At 32.1% G+C, this 17387-nt stretch overlaps 1 long non-coding RNA gene across 1 annotated transcript in view; it reads left to right on the forward strand.

Moving 5' to 3' along the window:
- Positions 1-12627: 12627 nt before the first annotated feature.
- LOC140921082 (uncharacterized) overlaps positions 12628-17387 on the forward strand; it is a 5792-nt gene continuing 1032 nt past the window's right edge. The window contains exon 1 of the long non-coding RNA XR_012163954.1: positions 12628-13158. This is a non-coding gene — a long non-coding RNA (uncharacterized lncRNA). The remainder of the gene's footprint in view (positions 13159-17387) is intronic.

Below are 17387 nucleotides of genomic sequence, written 5' to 3' on the forward strand. Positions count from 1 at the left end.
GCTTTCATATATGTATATATTACTAACTTACTAAATAATATATATATATTATAATTAAATCAATCCAATAAATATCTAAATACTTTTATATACATCACTTCACTCACATCTCAAACTATTTTGATAAAAATATCTATTCTCGTCGCAACTAAATTGACAGATAAAATTTTCAGCAACCAGAGATAGTTTTATCAAAACTACCCGATATTAAATTAATCGTAACGTAAATAAATTTAAACGGGTCTCAATATAAATAAGAGGAAAAGAAAACTGAATAGGGATGTAGAAAAGTAAAGAAGAAAGATTGAAACTAGGAGCTAATAAAAATCTTCTCTAATGTGGTAAACACTTTTTTTTTCTACTCGTCTATTTTTTTTTACATTATTGTTATTTTAGAGTTTTTTTTTTACTATACTATGCACATATGATATAAACAAGATATTTTTTTTGGTTTTGCGATCAAGTTTTTGAAATTAACAAATAAGAATCAAGTCGATTGTTGTATAATCGTCTACTTCTTTATCAAATTTGTGATCTCTCATCTTTATTTTATTTTCTTTCTTGTGCATTAGATCTTTAACTCTTTTGTTATTATCGTCGTCGGTCCGCGCCACATATGCGCCGCCGACTCGCGAATCCTCTCTTGAATTTTAATCATTTACAATTTGTAAAAGTCAAAAAGTAGTAAAAGTATTTCCTTAAAATAAAACGATACACAAATCAATATACAACACATCACTCCTATTATTATTACTATTATTATCACCATTATATTGTTAATTTATTTTGATATATATATATATATATATATATATATATATATATATATATATATATATATATAAAAAAAAAAAAATAACAATATATATATATATAAAGTAAAATTAATAATAAAATCGGTCAATACATAAATATTTTCTACCCAGGAACTATGTGTGTTTTGATTTTCCTATTGCACCTGAGGATACTTAGGCGCAAGGTCTTCTCCTTGTCAAACCAAATTAATAAAAAAAAAATTCTTCTTTTATTAATGTAAATAATTTATATTTTTTTATTATTCATTTTTGGGGTAATAATAAATAAATAAATAAATAGTTTATATACAATTAATTATAGGATAACCGTTATAACGGACGTTGTAAGATGGTAATACTTTTCCTATTCATAATGGACTCCGAATACGAATTTTTGGTTTAAAAATTATTATTTTAGGTTTTATCCAATTTTCTCTTTAATAAAAATAAAATTGGTAGCGACTCATTTTCCTCGAACAAATTAGGCGCGACAAACACTAGTCGGTAAAAATTAAATTTTACTTGAAATAGAATTTTATGCAAAATAAAATTTTAACCGACTTAATCACAAATAAATTTTCTATTCATTATGGTACAACTTTCTGTACATTAATGAATCAAAATTCTCTATCTAAAGTCCATGAATTAACATGCAGAAAGATATCTAAGAACTAGAAAATTTCTTATACACGGTTTAGAAATTGCATCAACAAACTTAAAGAAAAAGGTAAGAAAGATCGATACATGATTTTATCTAGATTCATCCATCTTGTTCTTACTTGTAGCCTACTCCAATCCCCTCACAATTGGTGAGAGATTTTCTTCCACTATCATAAAATGGAAAGTATTTGATTACAACATAGTTTCCTTGAGACCTAATGATCATAACAATTCTGAACCAACTACCTTCTAATTCTAATGAATCTCGAACAAAAACCTCAAATTTGTAACCCTACAAATTTGGTCTTGAATCTTCAATTTCATATAACACACACTTCCATGTTGAAGACCTCAATACCTTGAATCTTCAACTCCAATTAATGTTGCCACCATCAACCTTGAAGAATAAATAAATCCTAAAAACATAGAATCCCCAATTCTATGTGAAAATAATTTCCTTCTTTTTCCTTCAAACCGACTTGCAATTGACTCCAATCAACTTTCTATAAACTCTAGAACACTCTCAATACAAGATCCTAATCTTATTTTTTTCACCAAAAATTAAAAATAAAATCAAACACATTAAAGAGATTAAGAGTTTTGAAGACAATGAACTTCTGATAGCGTTTCAGCAAGTGTACTGAATCGTTGCAAGTAATAATACCGAGTGTCGAACTCAAAGATTGCATTTTACTATCGAATTATATTTAATTACTAAAATTGAACAAAAAGTTCCCAAGTTGGTTGAAACAATATTTAGAATTAATAACAGAAATAAAATTGACCTTTTATAATAAGAAAAATGTCAGGGATGAGTTTGACTTCGAATTCAACCTTAGTGTCTAATTTGATCCTAGTTATTGAATTCCTTTATTGAATTATTACCAAATTCTCTTTATTATTCTTGCCCTAATGTCTTAGTGACGGAACCTTTAATTCCAAAGTAACCCCTAATTCCTTAGTAGATTTAAGATTAGAATTAAGCATTACCATACATGAATTCTCTTTTTAAACTACTGTCTCTACAACTAATTTAATTGGTTTCATGACCTGCATCTATGTCTAGACTAAAAATTCATGAATTTCTCATCTCAAGCATTCGTAAAGTCTACTTTCGTTTTAAAATACAAATCTTAGAACATTTTAGTGTTGATCAAGCAATAAAAATATTAAGCACAGAGATGAGAAAAATAATTCAATAAACTCATTCATATAACTAGAAATCAAATCATAAAAATAAGGGTTTCATCTTGTTACACTCATCCCTAACAAATAGGATTTAGTTACTCATGACAGAGATATAAAAGATAGAGATTAGAGAAGAATTACAAGAAAGATTCATGAATGATTCTTGATAAAACTGCTTCAATGGCGTTAGAAACTGTCGTCTTTGAATTTCTATGCTAGGGCACAAGTCTCCCAACTTCTCAATAGTCAAAAAGATCCCTAAAATAGTGAAAAATTATGTTCTTATGCATGCTGATGCACGTTGTGCTCCCCAGGCGCAGGAAACGCGCTCTAGGTGCGACGGGGTAGTGCTGAACGACTGGAAATGCGCCTCAGGCGCGGCTGACGCACTTTAGGCGCACAACATCTGTTGTCTGACGTATATTTCATTTTACTCATCTTTCGATTCTGAATTTGGTTCTGGTGTCTTCATGAAAGTTTTAACTATGGATCTTAGCTTTCAATTACTCTTGGTGTGACACCAATTGGACATCTACAACTCCAGATATGGTTTAAATACTCCACATAGGTCATGTTGATTTATCACCAAAATTCAGCACTGCACTAAAACAAAGTAACAACGCAAAACTTTGAAAAATCTCTACTTAATCAAGGAAATAAGAACATAAACATTTTATTAAATCAAATAAATAAAATTAACAAAATATATCAAATAAATCCTTAATTTAACTAATGATTGAAGATAAATAAGACTAAAACAGTGAGAAAATATGCATATGATAAAGAGTTATCACAACCCCAAACTTAATCTATTGCTTGTCCCCAAGAACAATTAATTACAGATTTGGTACAGTTAAAGCAAACTTAAATTTAATTTCTCAAATCAAATCAAACTCAATTCTCAAGTTTCCTGCTACTACAAAACATTCATCATGCTCTATGGTTGCTTACACAAACAACAAGATTTGTACACTTTAGCATTCATTTATCAAATTCAACCATCTATTCACACAATCTCACCAAAATTTCTCTCAAGTGTTTAGAAAGGGTTAATAATTTATCACTCAAATCCTAGAACATGTCACGCTACCATAGACTTGAAAAAATTATAGTTAGCAATCACAATACAGTAAATACATACATTTTTGGAGGACTTTCGGGTTGTAATGGGGCGTAGGTAATGGTATGATATTTTGGGATAATAGACTTTACTACTTGGAATTAGGCATACATTTCCAAATTATTCTACCATTTTTTTTTATTTTTCTTCACATTTTCATTCTGGAAATTCTCAAACATTGACAAAAGCACTAAGAAGATATTATTTACCAAAGTGCACAAACTGATTTTTTTCCTTCTTTTTTTTTCCTTTTTCTTTTTCTTCTGTTTTTCTTCTTTTTGTGAGAATCACCACCCCCAAACTTAAAAGGTTGCTATCCCATGAGCAACCCCAAACTTAGAACTTTATCAAGACCATAATTTTTTTTCTACCTAACTCCAAGTAAGGTGATTTAATTAAAGTCAGGTATTGGGCTTGTAATGTGGCTAGTAACCGAAATAAAAGGGCAAGGCTCAAAAGAGCTAGCAAAGGATAAAATTTGTATAGGGTAGTTAAAAAGGATCAAACGACCAAATAAAATTATCTTAGTGTATGCATAAATTACGAGTGATGCAAGTCAGAATTAGTGCAAGTTTTGAAGGGATAACACATGTCTAGTTAATCACACAACAAAGAATGAAAGTGTTTAGGCCCAAAAGCTCACGACTAGGATAATAAGAGAGAGCATGAACTATCAAAATAATGCTAAACATGTCACTAATTTTTTTTTTATGAAAAATTGATGGCAAGTTAGACTTCTGCAACCACAGAGTAATCAACAATGTATGCATTAGTGAAACTTATCGAATTGAGCAATGATATGAGCAAAAAAATAGAGTTTAAATTTCAAAATCCCAAACAGAAAACATAAGACCAAATGCAAATTGTTAATAATTCTTCATCATAGTGCATGTTTACACAAATAGAAATAAACAAATTCATATAACAAAAATAAGATTGCAAAAAATAAAAGTTACCTATACCTGTGGATTGCCTCATACGAAGCGCTTCTTTAAAGTCGTTAGTTTGACGTCTCAACTATTGTCAAGGTGGCATGTATGACAGGAGGAACACATCATCCTTCTCACCAATAGATACATATTTCAAGTGAGGTTGCCATTGCTTAAGTTCAACCAATGACGTATCTTTCTTTTTCTCTACATATTCATCTTCATTCCCCTTCAATGTATGGGGAAACGGGGAGAGTAAGATGGTGATGCTTCTAACATGGCTAAAACCTCTTTCACCTTTGGATCTTTACTTCCTTTAACAACATCTAGGGGTAGGCATAACACTCTTTCTAATGGCATAATGGGTCCTTGATGTTCAACTTCTTCATCGACTATCGAATTAAAAATCTCAATTCGGTTGCACCTTCTTTTTCATTTGAATGCTCTATGACTTTTAAAATATTGAATGTAACTGTTTTCTCATTTATCTTAAAGGTTAAGGTGCCATCCGCCACATCAATCATAGCTCTCCCTGTTGCTAAGAATGGTCTCCCCAAAATCAAAGGAATGTCATTGTCTTCATCCATGTCTAGTACCACGAAATCCACTGGAAAAATAAACTTATCCACTTTAACCAACACATCTTCCACCACTCCATAGGGGTGTTTCATTGAGTGATCCGCCAACTATAACATCAGTTGTGTGTCTTTGACTTTTCCAATGCCCAACTTTTTGTATATGGAAAGGGGCATAAGACTTACACTAGCCCCAAGATCACACAGAGCTTTCCCAAAAGTTCTATTTCCAATGGCGCACGGGATTGAAAAGCTTCCAAGATCCTTGAGCTTCAGTGACAGCTTCCTATGTATTATAGCACTACATTCTTCGGTAAGCATCACTGTTTCACCGCCGATTTTTATTTTTTTCGACATAATCTCCTTCATGAACTTGACGTATGTTGGCATCTGCTCTAGTGCTTCTGCAAAAGGAATGTTAATCTGCAATTTTTTTAAAAACATCAAGAAACTTATCGAATTGTTTTTTCGCTTCTTCCTTTTTTAATCTTTGAGGAAATAGAAGTCGAATTTCTGGTTTTGGCAGTGATTCCCTTTTTTGTACCACAGATTCTTCCTCCTTTTCAAGAGCGATGTGCTCCTCAATTGATGTCAGTGTGACTATTTCCTCCGAGTGGGTCGAAGTTGAAGTACTTCCACTTTGTTTGGCTTTAAGTGGTGCTTGTTCACTTACCTTGCCACTCCTCGTTATCACGACATTGACATAATTTCGCGGATTCAGAACCGTGTCACTAGGCAAATTTCCAAGCGTTCTTTGTGCCATTTGTTGAGCAAGTTGACCTATTTGAGTCTCCAGATTCTTTATGGAAGCAGAGTGATTTTTCTGGATGGCTCCTGACTCTTCAATGAATGAACTTGTGCTTGTCACTAATTTCTCTATAGCACTCTCCCAAGCAGCCTTTTGAGGGGGGGGGGGGGGGGGGGGAGCTCCTTGTTGACCCTAAGATCCTTGACTCTTCAATGAAGGAACTTGTGGTTGTCACTAGTTTCTCCATAGCACTCTCCCAAGCAGAATTTCTAGGTGGGAATTGGTTTGTTTGAGCTCCTTGTTGACCCTGAGATCCACCTTGCTGATCTCTCCAAGAAAAATTTGGATGATTTCTCCAACCAGGGTTGTACGTACTAGAGTAGGGATTATTCTGTTTCCCGTTATTACTCCCAAAATTCACCTCTTCTAGTTCTTCTATCTCATTGTCATCCAGTGCTTCACAAGCTCCATTTTTATGTGCTCTCCCACAAAAGTTACAATTAGTATGCTTTAGTAATTTTACAGGGGCCACTTGAGGTTGTATATTTAGCGCTACCATCCCCTTCTTTATCTCAACGGTGATAACATCTTTTATCTGTTTTTAGAGCAACATCCCTTGAATAAACCAAACCTCATAAACATTCAATTCCAGCATACCACTTTTTGATTTGCTTTCGCATATTTTTTTTTTTTATTCTAGATCAAAGAAAAGTTCAGCTGAGGACTGACCTCGCATACAAGGTTAGACAAATTATGAGTAAAAAAAGATAAATAACTAAGTAAAAGTTAAAGAGTTTTAAACCAGTTTTTTTTTTTAATTAGAAATAAAATAAAAGAAGAAATTTGATTGCAAAGCAACAAATTTTGATTCAGTAAAAAAATTAAATTCAATAGTTATATGGCAATCCCTTGCAACGGTGCCAAAAACTTCATAGCTTTCAGCAAGTGTACTGAATCGTTGCTAGTAATAATAAAATGGTAGTACCAAGTGTCGAACTCAAGGATTGCATTTTACTATCGAATTATATTTAATTACTAAAATTGAACAAAAAGTTCCCAAGTTGGTTGAAACAATATTTAGAATTAATAACAGAAAAAAAAAATTGACATTTTATAATAAGAAAAATGTCAGGGATGAGTTTCACTCCGAATCCAACCTTGGTGTCTAATTTGATCCTAGTTACTGAATTCCTTTATTTAATTATTACCGAATTCTCTTTATTATTCTTCCTCTAATGTCTTAATGACAGAACCTTTAATTTCAAAGTAACCCCTAATTCCTTAGTAGATTTAAGATTAGAATTAAACATTACCGTACATGAACTCTCTTTTTAAACTATTGCCTCTACAACTAATTTAATTGGTTTCATGACCTGCTTCTATGTGTAGACTACAAATTCATGAAAATACAAATAGTAGAACATTTTAGTGTTGATCAAGCAATAAAAAGCATCAAGCACAAAGATGAGAAAAATAATTCAATAAACTCATTCATATAACTAGAAATCAAATCATAAAAATAAGGGTTTCATCTTGTTACACTCATCCCTAACAAATAGGGTTTAGTTACTCCTGACAGAGATATAAAAGATATAGATTAGAGAAGAATTACAAGAAAGATTCATGAATGATTCTTGATAAAACTGCTCCAATGGCGTTAGAAACGGTCGTCTTTGAGTTTCTATGCTAGGGAACAAGTCTCCTAACTTCCCAATAGTAAAAAAGATCCCTAAAACAGTAAAAAACAATTATGTTCTTATGAATGCTGATGCACGACATGCGTCCCAGGCACAGGAAACGCGCTCCAAGTCCGCTTGGACAGTGCTGAACGGCTGGAAATGCGCCTCAGGCGTGGCTGGCGCGTTTCGGGCGCACAACATTTGTTGTATGACGTATATTGCATTTTTCTCCTCTTTCGATTCTGAATTTTATTCTGGTGTCTTCATAAAAGTTGTAGCTATGGATCTTAGCTTTCATTTGCACTTGCTTTGACTCCAATTTTTCATCTACAACTCCGAATATGGCTGAAATACTCCACATAGGTCATGTTGATTTCTCACCAAAATTCAGAACTGCACTAAAACAAAGTAACAACGCAAAACTCGGAAAAATCTCTACTTAATCAAGGAAATAAGAACATAGACATTTTATTAAATTAAAGAAATAAAATTAACAAAATATATCAAATAACTCCTTAATTTAACTAATGATTGAAGATAAATAAGACTAAAACAGTGAGAAAATATGCATATGATGAAGAGTTACTAACTTCCATATCTTTTAAATTGAAAAAATCTTTATATGGTCTTAAACAAGCTTGGTATGAAAGGTTGATCAGCTTTCTATTGAAAAACAATTTTGAAAGAGACCGCATGGGCATCATCTCAAAATAACATTCTTACTGTTCAAGTATATGTCGGTGACATTATATTTGGTTCTACTAATGCAAAATTATGTCAAGAGTTTTCTAAGCTTATGCAAAATGAGTTCGATGGGAGAGATAAAATTCTTTTTTGGAATTCAAATTCAACAAAGCGTTGAAGGTGTCTACATTCACCAAACTAAGTATATAAAGGAACTTCTTAATAAGTTTAAGATGGATGAATGCGAATTTATGCTCACACATGCACCTTACTTGTTCTCTCAGTAAAGATGATACAGGTATAAAGGTTGATCAAAAGGTATATATAGAAATGATTGGTTTCCTTCTCTATCTCACTGCATCTAGACAAGCTATTATGTTCAGTGTGTGTTTGTGTGTGTGTGCAAGATTTAACTATGACCCTAAAGAATCTCATTTAGCTTTTGTTAAGAGAATTATTTGTTATTTGAAAGGTACTACTATAATCTAGGTTTGTTTTATAAGAAAACTCTTGAGTACTAGTCAGTAGGTTACTATGATGTTGACTATGCTGGAGACAAACTTGGAAGAAAATGTTCCAGTGAAAGTTGCACTTCCCTCGGTGAAAATCTAATTTCTTGGTCCAATTAAAGACAAGGAATAATTGATCTATCAACTGCAAAAGTAGAATACATTTCAGCAGCAAGTTGTAGTACACAACTATTATGGATGAAACATCAATTGAAATATTATAAAATAAATGATATTAAAATTCTCATCTTTTGAACAGTCTTGCTTTTTGGCTGATCTTATTTATCCACTTTTTGCACCTCTGCTACTCCTTCCCAAAGCACTCCTATTGATGATCATCAGTGTCTCTTCAAAAGGACCAAACTGAAAATTCAACTCAAGATTGATCTTGGTTATAACGAAGATTGATCTTGGTTAGTAAAAAACAACAATATCAATGTTATCAATATAAAATCTAATTGTCAAGCATAAAGTAAATAGAGATAGAGATAGAGAGATTACACACACATATATCCTGGTTCACCCAAACACGAGTTACGTCCAGTCCTCACAAATGTGAGATTTTCCACTAAGTGTTCAAGCCAAGATCATTCTTGGTTTTCACGGATCATTCTTGATCTTTACACAATTTCTACCTTTCTACCTAGAAAGGAATTTTCACAGGTTTACCTTACACTATTTCAGAAAGGATTTTGCAAGCTACCTTTTAGAACCTAAAAGGCTTTTTACACACCACTCAAGCTATGTTATCAAAAATAGGCTTGAGTTACAAAGTAATGATTTTAAGAGTATTAGAATTTGAGTATTGCTCAACTCTTGTTTGAGAAATAGATTTTGTATTTAGAACTCGGTTATTACTAATTCTAACACAACACAAAGAAAGGAATTGCAAGCTTGAGAACGATTTTGACAAGCTTGAGTATGATTGAAGTGATTGATGCTTTGCTTGGCATTTTGAGTTGTGTATTGTTCTTTATCCTCAAGCTGTATTTATAAGCTTCAATAAACCTTTAGGACAGCTCATATGTCCGTTGAAATAGGGCTAACTGTCCTTAAGGAGTGGTTGGAAAAAGCCAGTCATAAAGCAAGAGTGATTATGCTAAATCCAGGAACGTTCTTGACATCCAAGATCGTTCTTCGAATTTGTTGGTGGGTAGCTGACTTGTACTTGTGATTGCGTCAGTTGTTTGAGATGATTTGCTTGCTTTTCAGTCATGTGTGTAGGTCTAGATTGAAAGTACAATCAACAGTGTACTTTTACAGTTTACAATTTTGTACTTACAATTTCTTCACTTGAAGAATCATCTTGTTTTAAGCTTTTTATGAGGCATATCTTTTGATCCTTCAATTCTGGAATGATTATGACTTAGATTTATCCTTGCTTATTCTTCGATGAAGATATGTGATGAATAAAGCTTCCAGGATCGAATCTCTAACAAAGAAACTGATTATTCTTGTTTCTGCCAAAAACGAAGATCGTTCTTTGTTTCCCAGAACTACTTCAAGATCAATCTTCGTTTTACTGCTTTTGCTTTCTTTGATTTTAATGAGATCTACTTTGTAATGCTTGATACCTATCTTGTTTTAACACACTCAAATGCACATGTTAAATACCAAAATATTTAGAATCATAATTAGAATTCTTAATTAACTTTTTGTTTGTTTTCATCAAAACATTAAATTGAGATTTTGTCTCAACAGATCTATCAACTGCAAAAGTAGAATACATGTCAGCAGCAAGTTGTAGTACACAACTATTATGGATGAAACATCAATTGAAAGATTATAAAATAAATGATATTAAAATTCCTATCTTTTGTGATAAGACTTATGCAACTTGCTTAACCAAAAATCATATTTAACCTAGAGCAAAACATATAGAGATTTAACATCATTTTATAAGAGACTATGTTTAGAAGAGTATTTTAGACAGTCAATTTATAAACACTAACAATCAATGGGCATATGTTTTTACAATATCCCTTGTTGAAGATAGATTCAACTTTATAAAGAAGAATTTAAATATTCTATTTATAAAGGAATGATATTCTTAGACTAAGTATTCATTTGACTTTGGTCAAATAAACTATGTTTTTCCTTCTAGAAAAAGAAGTTTATTCTGCCTCTGCTAAAATAATTTTTAGTTACACATATGTTGTGCCTCTAATAAATTGAAATTCACCATGCCTTTGGCTGATTGAACATCAATGTGTTAAATCAACAGTTTTTCTTACGTGTGTGATAATTGGTATTCTTACACGTGTAGCACTCTTTTTATGTGTGCGTGCTGAGTCATTTAATATGTTTTTGAAATTTCAAAACTCAAACATTTTGACATCAACACTCAAACACCCACTACCTTCACATTTCACTTTCTCACACTTTTGCAATCTATAATTCCTATCAAACTTCTGCATTCTCTCTTGATTCTCAATGGCCTCAAGTTCTACTTATTCTCTCTCGATTCTTAATGGCCTCAAGTTCTACTTTTTCTACTATTTCAACTACATCGGTACCAACAATGGCATGCAACCGTGAACAACTATACTTACTCACTAAATTACTTAGGGTTGATTTATGGAATTGGGTTAAAGCGGTTATAACTTCATTGATGACATATGCAAAATTGGTTGGTTAAAATTCTTTAACCTAGAGAAATTGAAAATCTACGATGTTTTGGTAAAAGAATTATGGTTGCATGTAGATGCTCTTAAGGATGGATGAAGAGATGATCACGAAGTCTAACTACGAACTAATGTTTTAAAAACCGACTTAGGGATCAACTTAGTAAGGGTATTGAGTAATTGGATCACTGGTCAAACCACTAGATCACTGATCGAACTGCATGATCGAATCAAATAACTCAATTATCTATAAATTTTATTGTTATATTAAACTAGATTGAGCTAGATGACTTAGTCATATTCATATAAAACTTTGTGATACATTTGGTTCAAAATACATAATTATTCAATTATTTGTAATAACAAATAACTATTTTGACTGGACATAATACAAATTATTTAATATTATATATTAATTATTATGCATATATAATGTTGCAAAAAAAAAAATTATGCATACCCGATTCAATTAATTAATGTTTATGTTTCAAGATCAAATTGATATTAAATATATATTCGTTAAAAGCACTATTATTGACCACAAATTATGAGTGTCATGTTTTGGATAGATGACATTGAGATAAACTAGCATCATGCATTTAAGTTTCATGCCCGTCTCTGACGGAGTTAGACCCCCATCTATTAATATATATATAAAATAATAAATTTAAAATTTATATTTATTATAATTAATATAGTAAAATAATTATTATTATACAATAATAAAATTAAAAAAATATCAAAATTATATTTTCTATGAGAGAAGATTATAATTTTTAATATAAAAAAAAATTAAATATATTGAATATATACATGTAAATAAAATTTAAAAATGCCAATAATATTACTAGCGGGTAGAGTTCAGATGCAGAGTGGATATCAACACTCTCAATATATACTATCCAACACCCGAGTTTTAATATCGGGGAAAATTCGTACCCGTATCCAATCAAAGCAGATTTTTCCCATTCCAATCAAAACGAGTTCAGATGAGTACTAGCGGGTATGAGTTGTGTTGTCATCCCTAATTTAATTGAGCTCTGACCGGTTTAATGACATGATCGATCTAATATCATGATCGGATCGGACATGGGTCCTATTTCTGGTTCAATCGATTAGTCCGATCCAGTTGGAAAATCAAAGATCAACAAGGAACTTATCTATAAATTCCAATTCTATTCATTTGAATATGATGTAAGGATATGTGAGATTAATTTTAGGTTTGGAAAAATGAAATCCATTCTTTATCGAAGAGTGATTTATGCTATGTTGGAACGAATTTCTTTGATCAGAACATTGAAAGAAATTGGTGGACCCCAAGGAAGAATTGTCGGTTAATTCTTTTGTACCTTCAATATCAACAATGTAATCATGATAAGGTTAGAAAATTCAAAGGATTGTGTCAAATCTTGAGGGGAAGCAAAGGAAACCAATACCCTAGTCAGACAAGTGGTTCAAATGATATTCATTTGCCTATTGCATATTGCTATGCTCCAATATTTGAAGAGGATAACAAGGAAGTCTTTTAGGCTTACATTCGGATGGTTCTGGCTGATCAAAACCAATAAGGCCATACTATGAAAGTGTTGAAGAGGAAGACAAAGCTGATGACGAAGAAGCTTACCTTAGTCTATAATGATGTTACAAGGTAATCCCTACTTCTGAGTCCAATTATATTTATGTTTCTATTAATGTTAATAGCAGTGTAGTTTTAAATTCGTCCTATGCTTGAAAATACACTTCCAACGCATATTTACCTTCTATAGATTCAAAACCCCAAACTCAACTTTAAACTATTATTAATGTATTCGAACCTGAAACTCAACCATCCTCTACCCCTAAACCAGACTCTCAAACAACGAACACCATTCTCATTTCTGACCAACTCAAAGAAAATATTTCTTCTTTAAAGCACTACAAGAAAAAAAAACGTTTTGCGGCGGTTAAAAAGGGGGTTTGCGGCAGTTGTAACCGCTGCAGTTTGATGTTTGTGAAGGTTCTGCAACTGTCGCAGATTCGTGCGTCGCAAGGCCAGTTTGCGACGGTTCACAAAACCCTAAGGAAATATTAGTTGCTAGATGTAAGACGGTAACTTTCAAAACCCTAATTTCTTCAATTTTGATATATATTGTATTCAATGTGTTGCTTAATTTGTCAACTCCATTTTTATTTTATGAAATTAAGTAGCAAAATTATATTTTCTCGATGGAGACATGTTTTATCGTTCGCAAAATTTTAAAGTGGCTCTATTTTCGACGAAACTTTTTGCCCTAGTTATTGAGATGGTTAGGGTTTGTAATGTGTTTGGGAAAAACATTTCAGGAACTATGTTAAAATTATTCATCAAAGAATAATTTAATCAATTTACGGACGAAATATTATCAACAAATATTTTAAGAGATATAAGTTACGGTTAGATTTATCTGAGAATTGAATTGTGTCGGAGTATATATTTTTGTGAAGAAAGTTACTGATGTGACATAAAATTATTTGAAATCTCCTATATAAAGAACCATATCACTCCCTCCACCATCCTTTTCTCACGTTTGCTTTCTCCCCTTGGGTTCCTTCTTTCATTTTTCTAAACAAAAAATTAGAGTGTTGATGAAGTGTTTATTGGTTCAAATATCTCCCTAGAGTAAGGTCAAGAAGGATTTTGAAAAGACACTAAGAGCCAAAGTCACTCCATGCATCAAGATGAAGTTTTTGAGGTGAGAAACGATTTCGCTTCTCTTCTCCCTCCTTTAGCCACAAGGTACCATGTATGTAAGGGTATGGTGTTTTTTTTTTTCTTCCTTTTGTGTTGCCTTGATCTTTAACTAGTATATAGGTGTTGATAGTTAATGGCTTAAAAAAAAAACATTTTTCCTGCTTCTTTTTTACTTAGCCGAAACCAGTCCTAGAGATAGGGGAACATATTTTTGTGGTTTACGATAAAGTTTTTGATGAAGAATTTTTTCTTTTGCTGAGAAGAGTTTTCAAAATTTCTTTTTCATAAAACCTTACTAAGTTGTCCATGTTTGTTTAATGTAAAAAAGAATAATAAGACAAGTGTGGAAACATACTTTGAAAAATTGATTTTTGTGTGATTAAAGTTATGTACATGAGTTGTGAGTTGATTTCAAATAAATGAATTTGAACCGATGATAGAAATTTTATTGTTACTTTTTTTTGATATAAAACTATATAAATTTTATTAAATAGCTTTAATTAGTAAAGTTAGGAAATGTTTTTCCAGTTATGTTTTTGTGATGATTTTTGAACTAAAATGACAAATTGGATGTTAATATATTTGAGGACCAAAGCCATAGATTGAGATATGCATTGTTCCTTTGGTTTCCTAGAGTGTAGACATATTATACAAACAATTATAGAAGAATCAAAAACAGAAAAGTCGTCCATAAAAATTTTGATATATTTTTCATGCATATAAGAAAATGTGGACATCATCCACCTTTGAAATATGGAAATGCACATTACATATTCAAAAATGCATTCGTCAATGAAAAATGTTCTATAAGCAAGTGTAAAGGCGACATTTTCTTAATCTTAAAGGACTATGGCAATTTGATTATATCTAGAGTTTTTAAGCGTCTGATCAATGAAAGGAAGTAGAAAATGATATTTTCTTGCATCAATGTTCAATATCCTATAGTCAATACACAGTTTCACCCATAACAATACGAGTTGGAATCAACTTGTTTTCTCATTCACAATCAATGTAGTCTCTTCATTTTTAGGGACAACTTGAACATGAGGTTGACTTCAAGGAGTTTCACCACTTATTTTTTAATCACTTCCTTTGTTGTCGAGTTAAGTCTTCTTCCAAGTTGAACTATTCGGTTGGGGTCTTCTGTAAGACCCATAATTTTAAAGTACCCTTTATGTATCTTTGGTGTATTTTAGATTTTGGCTCGGAGGCTTTTAAGTTAAAGTTAATAATATTTTGGAGTTTTATAATCAAAAAGATATTTTAATGCCGATTAAAATTTCTCGTCGATAAATAAATTGAAATTAACTGCGGTGAATCCTTTACGGAGAATTTAATGCGTTTCGGGTGAAATGGTAATTTAACAAATATCTAGATATTTTGAGATATTTGTTAAGTTATGTTTATTATATATATATGTGTTTGTTTGGAGGGAAAAAGAAAGGAAAACTAGAAGGAAGGAAAAGGAAAAGAAAAGAGTATATAAAGGAAAGAAGGAAAAAGGAAGAAAGGAAAAACAAAGGAAAGAAAAAGAAAGGAAGGAAATTCATAAAATTTCCATCTTCTTCCTCGGACACTTCACGCCCAAGATTTCCCCCTCCTCCATTTTTCGTTTTCGTCGCTTTCTTTTCTTCAAAACTAGTAACCCAAGGTTGGGTGAGAGTTAGAACAAGGATTTCGCAACTCCACTCTTCCTCCTTGATTCGAAAACGAAGAAAAACGGTATTTGAGATTCAAACGCAAACCCCTCCGTTTCATCTAGATCCAAGCTTCATTTCGCGAAGGGTTAGAAGGGAAAGTTGCTCACTACCACGCTACGGTGCTAGGGGACCAACTTGGAGGCGACGTTGCGAGCGAGGATTTTTAACGGTTTTACTCGCGGTACCGGAAAACCACGTTGAAGCTAACGATAAGGTAAGGGCTCCTTCCAAACTTTTAGTTTGCATTTAGGGACTTATCTGTGGTTGTGTGGGAAGGAGTTTGTTAGGGTTTAATGTATCGATTTGGGGAAAAACGAATCTAATGCGTTATGGGTAAAACCTTAGAGTTAGGTTTTGTTTATATTGATGAATGTTTCGTGGTAACTGAATTTGAGGTCATTTGTGTATGAATATGTGTAAATGAAGTCTGATGTATTTGGGTGTCATGTTGCGTTGATTTGTGTTCGTCGTATTTGGCGTATTCATACTTGATGGGTGTTGATTGATGGGTTTTGGTGTGAATTATGGATTGATTGTGGGAGTATATTTGAGCTTGTTTTCTGTGAAATTTGAAAACCATTAGAATTAAACGAGTATTAAAAATGAGGAATCTTTTAATACCGCGGTTTACTTAATGTCCGTTTGAGAAAAATGTTTAAGTTAAACGAGTCTTAAGAATGAGGAATCTCTTAAGGTCTGCGTTTACTTAATGTTGTTTTGGAAAATCGTTGAGTTAAATGAGCATTAAGAATGGGGAATCTCTTAATGTCTTGATTTGCTTAATGTTTGTTTTGAAAAATCAGTTAAGTTAAAAGAGTATTAAGAATGGGGAATCTCTTAATATGTCTGTTTGCTTAATGTTTGTCGTGAGAACCGTTTAAGTTAAATGGATATTAAAAATGGGGAATCTTTTAATACCGCGGTTTACTTAATGTCCGTTTGAGAAAAATGTTTAAGTTAAACGAGTCTTAAGAATGGGGAATCTCTTAAGGTCTGCGTTTACTTAATGTTGTTTTGGAAAATCGTTGAGTTAAATGAGCATTAAGAATGGGGAATCTCTTAATGTCTTGATTTGCTTAACGTTTGTTTTGAAAAATCAGTTAAGTTAAAAGAGTATTAAGAATGGGGAATCTCTTAATATGTCTGTTTGCTTAATGTTTGTCGTGAGAACCGTTTAAGTTAAATGGATATTAAAAATGGGGAATCTTTTAATACCGCAGTTTACTTAATGTGCGTTTGAGAAAAATGTTTAAGGTAAACGAGTCTTAAGAATGGGGAATCTCTTAAGGTCTGCGTTTACTTAATGTTGTTTTGGAAAATCGTTGAGTTAAATGAGCATTAAGAATGGGGAATCTCTTAATGTCTTGATTTGCTTAATGTTTGTTTTGAAAAATCAGTTAAGTTAAAAGAGTATTAAGAATGGGGAATCTCTTAATATGTCTGTTTGCTTAATGTTTGTCGTGAAAA

This window comes from Cicer arietinum, chromosome 7 (genome assembly GCF_000331145.2).
Source record: "Cicer arietinum cultivar CDC Frontier isolate Library 1 chromosome 7, Cicar.CDCFrontier_v2.0, whole genome shotgun sequence".
Lineage (NCBI taxonomy): Eukaryota > Viridiplantae > Streptophyta > Magnoliopsida > Fabales > Fabaceae > Cicer > Cicer arietinum.